The 6,560-nt window shown below is 38.0% G+C and overlaps 1 long non-coding RNA gene across 1 annotated transcript; it reads right to left on the bottom strand.

Moving 5' to 3' along the window:
• Positions 1-1,027: 1,027 nt before the first annotated feature.
• Positions 1,028-4,463, bottom strand: LOC127521057 (uncharacterized). The gene is made up of 3 exons (XR_007932269.1): positions 4,418-4,463; positions 4,049-4,192; positions 1,028-1,565 (listed from the first exon to the last, which is right to left on the bottom strand). It is a non-coding gene; the product is annotated as an uncharacterized LOC127521057 (long non-coding RNA).
• Between the last annotated feature and the right edge of the window lie 2,097 nt (positions 4,464-6,560).

The following is a 6,560-nucleotide window of genomic DNA, read 5'->3' on the forward strand; positions in this document are numbered from 1 at the left end:
TCATTTTAAAACTTAGCAAACTGGAAGCTGCAGTAGTAATGAAAAGATTTATCTTGAACTCTGTCATAGAAACTAGAATGTATAAACCTTAATTAAACTATTGAATAATCAATTAAAAAGGAATTTATACCTGTTTGATATTAGGCCTAAGCTGTAGCCACATTGGACCAGCGGTTTGGAAAATCGATGAATGGATGGATGATCCAACTGCGGGCGCCATCTTCTGGTCAGACATGGTAATTCATTCAGCGCGCTACTCTCACTGTGCATTATAAGTATTCACTAGTCGTTTAGTGTACATCAGTTGTACACTAGTTATTGCGGTGCAGTTATGGGATTGAATGAGTGCACTCAATAATGTCCACTATGGTTTTAGACACAACTACAAATGGCTGTTCCCTCAATTAGTGCCCTATTTAAGGGTATAGGGGGCAATTTCGAGCACAGCCCTTGATTAGCTTTTTCGCGGTTCAAGGGCCGTATTCACAAAACATTTTGTCTTACCACTAAGAGTTCTCCTAAATAGCAGTAAAAGTTCTTAGTTAAGAGTTTTCTCTTAAAACCTATTCACAAAGCTGCTGAGACAAACTTTTACTAAGGAATAGAGAGAAGTCTTAGGGCCAGATTTATTAACAGCTTTGCGCCAGCCCAAACCCTCTTTTGGCGTTAAAATAATTCCGTAAAAAAACAGTAATTTTCCGGCAGCTGGGGCGCCAGAAATATACCGTAAAATAACGGAAAATAAATGTCTCGTAAAAACACAGTAAATTTTTGGTAATAAAATACAGTTTAGAAACCGTAATTTTAGATAAAATATTATTTATTTTCTTTAGCTTTTTAATGTTTAATGAAGGACATTTAATTGTGTAAAAACAATGAAATTACCTATAAATAAGGTTGAATGCTGCTATATACAAATAACCAGTCTTAACTGCAAAAGAATGTTTGTTACTAGTTTTTTATTTTATAAAAAGCCAAAAACTGTTTTAAAACTAGTAATGGTTTCAATTGCAGCAGTATACTTAATATAACAATACAACAATTTATTACAAACGAAAAAAAAAGTCGAAGAATAATTAAACAGTCTGCCTTTAAAACCTGACCACTGGTCAACAGATAAATTACAAGGAGTCATTAAAAGACGAACAATTAAACAAAGCAGTGACCGCGTGACACTGATTACAATTTCTGTGCAAATGAATGGAGGGAGATTGGACTCCCTTCTGAAGAATGTTCTCCATGTATGCCTTCTATTCATAGTCTGCAGTTTCAGTTCAGAGTGAAAGAACCTTTTGAACAATGGTGTCAAACTCAGGGATGGAGTTAAACTCTGCAGGACAGTGGCCCTACAGAAACTAATTAAACACACCTGAACCAGCTAATCAATGTCTTCAGGATTGCTAGAAACTACCAGGCAGGTTTTCTGGAGCGGGCTGGAGCACTTTGCAGGACAGTGGGCCCCCAGGAGCGGAGTTTGACACACATGCTGTGGACTGACCGTCATCTGCTTTCTTGAAGTGCTCTTCTCAACTTTCGATCCCTTGGGGTTTATCTTGAAAAGGCATCTGTCAAACAAACAACAAACAACATGAGTAATGAAACAGACTCTACTATAGAACTCTTTTAATAAATGAACAGTAAAAACATCAGAATAGTGGAAAATGGCACAGAGCATGTTTGTAGAGGGAATTTGCAAGAGAGACAGTGTGTATGCCAGAGGGTCTACGTCTACATTAACCCAGATACTTTTGCATATTTTTCTTTATGTTTTGGCCTTTCTTCCACACTGAGATTTTTTTTTTGTCCTGAGAAAACGTTATCATTTCTTACGTTTTACAGCATGCACAGGAAGATGATTTAAGTCCGACATCTCAGTGTGAAAGAGAAACTTTTGGAAAATGCTGGAACGATAATGTGGCCTGAGAATATCTTAAAATTAAAACAAAGTTTTCAAATCTGTCCGGATTAATGTAGATAGAGAGAGTAGATAGATAGACTCTTTCACTGTTTGTACACAATGATGACGTAGCAACGTATGCACGCGCATTTTGGCAACGAAACTATGGCGAGAATCAGCAGCGCGTCAAGCTACGCGAGCGGATTAAGCCACACAGACAGAGAAAGTTATTTTAAAAGTTGACTTTATCAAATGGTATCCGGCTACCAGATCCGTGTACTATAATGGAGTGGATAGAAGACGTTAGCAGATGGCCAAATATACAGTGGCCAAAATATATATACGTATTTAGTTGAGAAACCAAGCGTGTACATCCGAGAGAAATTACGAGCATATACAGTGGGTACGGAAAGTATTCAGACCCCCTTAAATTTTTCACTCTTTGTTATATTGCAGCCATTTGCTAAAATCATTTAAGTTCATTTTTTTTTCCTCATTAATGTACACACAGCACCCCATATTGACAGAAAAACACAGAATTGTTGACATTTTTGCAGATTTATTAAAAAAGAAAAACTGAAATATCACATGGTCCTAAGTATTCAGACCCTTTGCTGTGACACTCATACATTTAACTCAGGTGCTGTCCATTTCTTCTGATCATCCTTGAGATGGTTCTACACCTTCATTTGAGTCCAGCTGTGTTTGATTATACTGATTGGACTTGATTAGGAAAGCCACACACCTGTCTATATAAGACCTTACAGCTCACAGTGCATGTCAGAGCAAATGAGAATCATGAGGTCAAAGGAACTGCCTGAAGAGCTCAGAGACAGAATTGTGGCAAGGCACAGATCTGGCCAAGGTTACAAAAAAATTTCTGCTGCACTTAAGGTTCCTAAGAGCACAGTGGCCTCCATAATCCCGATTCATAATCCATAATCCGGCCAAACTGAGCTATCGGGGGAGAAGAGCCTTGGTGAGAGAGGTAAAGAAGAACCCAAAGATCACTGTGGCTGAGCTCCAGAGATGCAGTCGGGAGATGGGAGAAAGTTGTAGAAAGTCAACCATCACTGCAGCCCTCCACCAGTCGGGGCTTTATGGCAGAGTGGCCCGACGGAAGCCTCTCCTCAGTGCAAGACACATGAAAGCCCGCATGGAGGACTCCAAGATGGTGAGAAATAAGATTCTCTGGCCTGATGAGACCAAGATAGAACTTTTTGGCCTTAATTCTAAGCAGTATGTGTGGAGAAAACCAGGCACTGCTCATCACCTGTCCAATACAGTCCCAACAGTGAAGCATGGTGATGGCAGCATCATGCTGTGGGGGTGTTTTTCAGCTGCAGGGACAAGACGACTGGTTGCAATCGAGGGAAAGATGAATGCGGCCAAGTACAGGGATATCCTGGACGAAAACCTTCTCCAGAGTGCTCAGGACCTCAGACTGGGCCGAAGGTTTACCTTCCAACAAGACAATGACCCTAAGCACACAGCTAAAATAACGAAGGAGTGGCTTCACAACAACTCCGTGACTGTTCTTGAATGGCCCAGCCAGAGCCCTGACTTAAACCCAATTGAGCATCTCTGGAGAGACCTAAAAATGGCTGTCCACCAACGTTTACCATCCAACCTGACAGAACTGGAGAGGATCTGCAAGGAGGAATGGCAGAGGATCCCCGAATCCAGGTGTGAAAAACTTCTTTCATCTTTCCCAAAAAGACTCATGGCTGTATTAGATCAAAAGGGTGCTTCTACTAAATACTGAGCAAAGGGTCTGAATACTTAGGACCATGTGATATTTCAGTTTTTCTTTTTTAATAAATCTGCAAAAATGTCAACAATTCTGTGTTTTTCTGTCAATATGGGGTGCTGTGTGTACATTAATGAGGGAAAAAAAATGAACTTAAATGATTTTAGCAAATGGCTGCAATATAACAAAGAGTGAAAAATTTAAGGGGGTCTGAATACTTTCCGTACCCACTGTAAATCACTGGATGCTTATGAATACGTTAGAACCACTGGGGAACAACACCACTTCCGTTGCCAAAATGCGCGCGCGACTATTTGATCACATGGGCTGTAAAAGGGTCTATAATGTAGAGAGAGAGTTTCAACTGTTTTGATGTATGAAATTAACTGCTGGTTTCGTACCTCTGCAAGAACTCCAGCGTTGCTCCTTGGCCTGCTGGGTACGAGATGTTCAGGTAGTTGTAGGATGCAAACTCAACAGTATCACTGAAAGTGGTGCTGTGGCTATTAACAATGATTTGGTCCACAGAAAACAAAGTACCCTTCCTGTTATTCATATAGACAAGAGAAGAGATGTAACTTTTTGTGAGAAACAAAACATAAAAACACCAATTCCAGCAATTATATTATCTTTAAATGGTGCAAATCTCACCATGTCTTTAATATCAGAAACTCACAACTTATCTGCAGAGAGAGACTTTTTTGTGAGAAATAAAACATGAAAGCATAAATTCAAGCAATTATATTATCTTTAAATGGTGCAACTCTCACCTTTTCACCATGTCTTTAATATCAGAAACTCACACAATTTATCTGCAGAGAGAGAGAGAGAGTTTTCTGTATTTTTTATCAAATAAATGCAGGCTTGATAAGCATAGGGACTTCTTTCAAAAACGTTAAAAAATACTAAGCCTAATGTTTCCAAACTTTTAACCGGTACTATATATATATATATATATATATATATATATTATATATATTCATGTAGAGTCAATCCCAAAAAAAATATAAATCCACGCTACTCGTCGTCGGCTGTTTGGCAAAGTACATTTTTTCCTCAGATGGAAAAATGGCAATAACGTTAGGCCTAACTTACAGTGGAAACAAAATGCAACAGAAAGCCTAAACAAAATAAGGGACTAATGTTAGGACTTTGATAATGTCAAGTAAATAAAAAAACTACACCTTACAGTCAACTGATACGTAATTTTAAACATCATAAACATTTTAAATGATTAACGGCCCGCACCGTTTGAAACATTAAAACACACAGTCATTGGTTTAACGACTCAGGTATTCGAACGGTTCAAAATGCTAGAAACAACATAATAAAGAGAAGTTTAGAAAATGTGTATTTTACCTGCTTATTTTCGCTTCACATCCACGTACGGCTGCAATCCTGACGGTCGAGTGATTCCAGTCAGCTCCGCTGCTCCACTCACAGCGTGATTAGGAGAGACTGTATCCTTGCGCCGGGCGGGAATTCCTTCAGTTCGAATTTTTAAACTCTTCATTGTTGAAATGTCCGCGTATTTCAACAAAGAATGTATGATTATATTATATTACGAGATGATATTATGAGAAGAAATTCGTTACGAAACTAAACATTGAACGCAGAAGGACTACTTTGACAAGCGGAACAGTCAGAGTTGTGATTAAGTCCAATAAAAAAACAGAAATGTTATGTTATTTCACAGTTACATGTTTTACACATTATTTTACAGCGGATATGTAAATTTACATTGTATTTCTGTAATTTTACAGAATATTCAAAATACAGGAAAAATCTGTAAAATAAAACAGTAAAAGTCTGTAAAATTACTGATTTTTTTACAGTGTACTGTCAGGATTTACTAAAGACACGCAGTACAAAATTAGATCTGAAAAGGTAGACTGAGTTGTTTTTTGCAGCTAACATTATTGCATATGCATTTGTAGGAGTTTCCCTTTTCAGACGCAAAATTTATGGGAGGAGAATATTTAAATGAATGAATCAGCACGCGATTTACTAATGTTTGTGCTAGTCAATTTACTGCTATTTGCGACATTATTTAATGCCAAAAAAAAAAAATGTCTTAACCCATTTTTGAAACATAGCTAAAATTGTTGCTGCTAGGAAGAAACACCGCAGAGAACATAGTGGTAGAAGGGAGAAAATATTTTCCACTCGTATTAATTTCTTTGGAATGCCAGAGGAAGACGTTATCCGAACATATAATTTGCCAAGCCATGTTGGTCTATATACATATATATATGTGTGTGTGTGTGTGTGTGTGTGTGTGTGTATACGTGTTTGTCAGATTACATGTAACAAGTTGTGCCTGTGTCGACCCGAACCTGATGAGCATCAGCTCTGCTTATTTGCGACCCAACGCTAATTTGCACTGCTCTTGGTAGATTGTGTTGGTCATTATGTAAATGATTTGACTGCATCTGTGTTCTTTAATGTGTGCGTCAACAGTAGATCACGCGCAAAACTTGCCACTCCCATCGGCACATTTGTTGAATTGCGCTCTCACGCTAATTTACCCCGTTTAGTAAATATGGCCCTTAAGCTAAGAGAAAGGGTTGACGTCGTTGCTATTATACTTTTTTACATTAATCAAAAATATTGTATAACGAGCTATCATGTTGCCATATTCAAATAAAGATTTTAAAATAAAAATGTTGTCATATTCAAATACAGATTTTAAAATGTAGGCTGAAGTGTCACTAATAATCATTTGTAAGTGTGAACTCGTGAAAACAACTGCCACAGTTAATCTGACATTATTTTCTATTTTATTTATTTATTTATTTTTGGCGTTTTTGCCATTTTATTATGATAGGACAGTGAGTAGACACAAAGCGAAGTGGAAGAGAGAAAGGGGGGATGGGTTCAGGAAAGGTCCATGAGCTGGAACTCGAACTCGGG

Source organism: Ctenopharyngodon idella, chromosome 10 (genome assembly GCF_019924925.1).
Source record: "Ctenopharyngodon idella isolate HZGC_01 chromosome 10, HZGC01, whole genome shotgun sequence".
Lineage (NCBI taxonomy): Eukaryota > Metazoa > Chordata > Actinopteri > Cypriniformes > Xenocyprididae > Ctenopharyngodon > Ctenopharyngodon idella.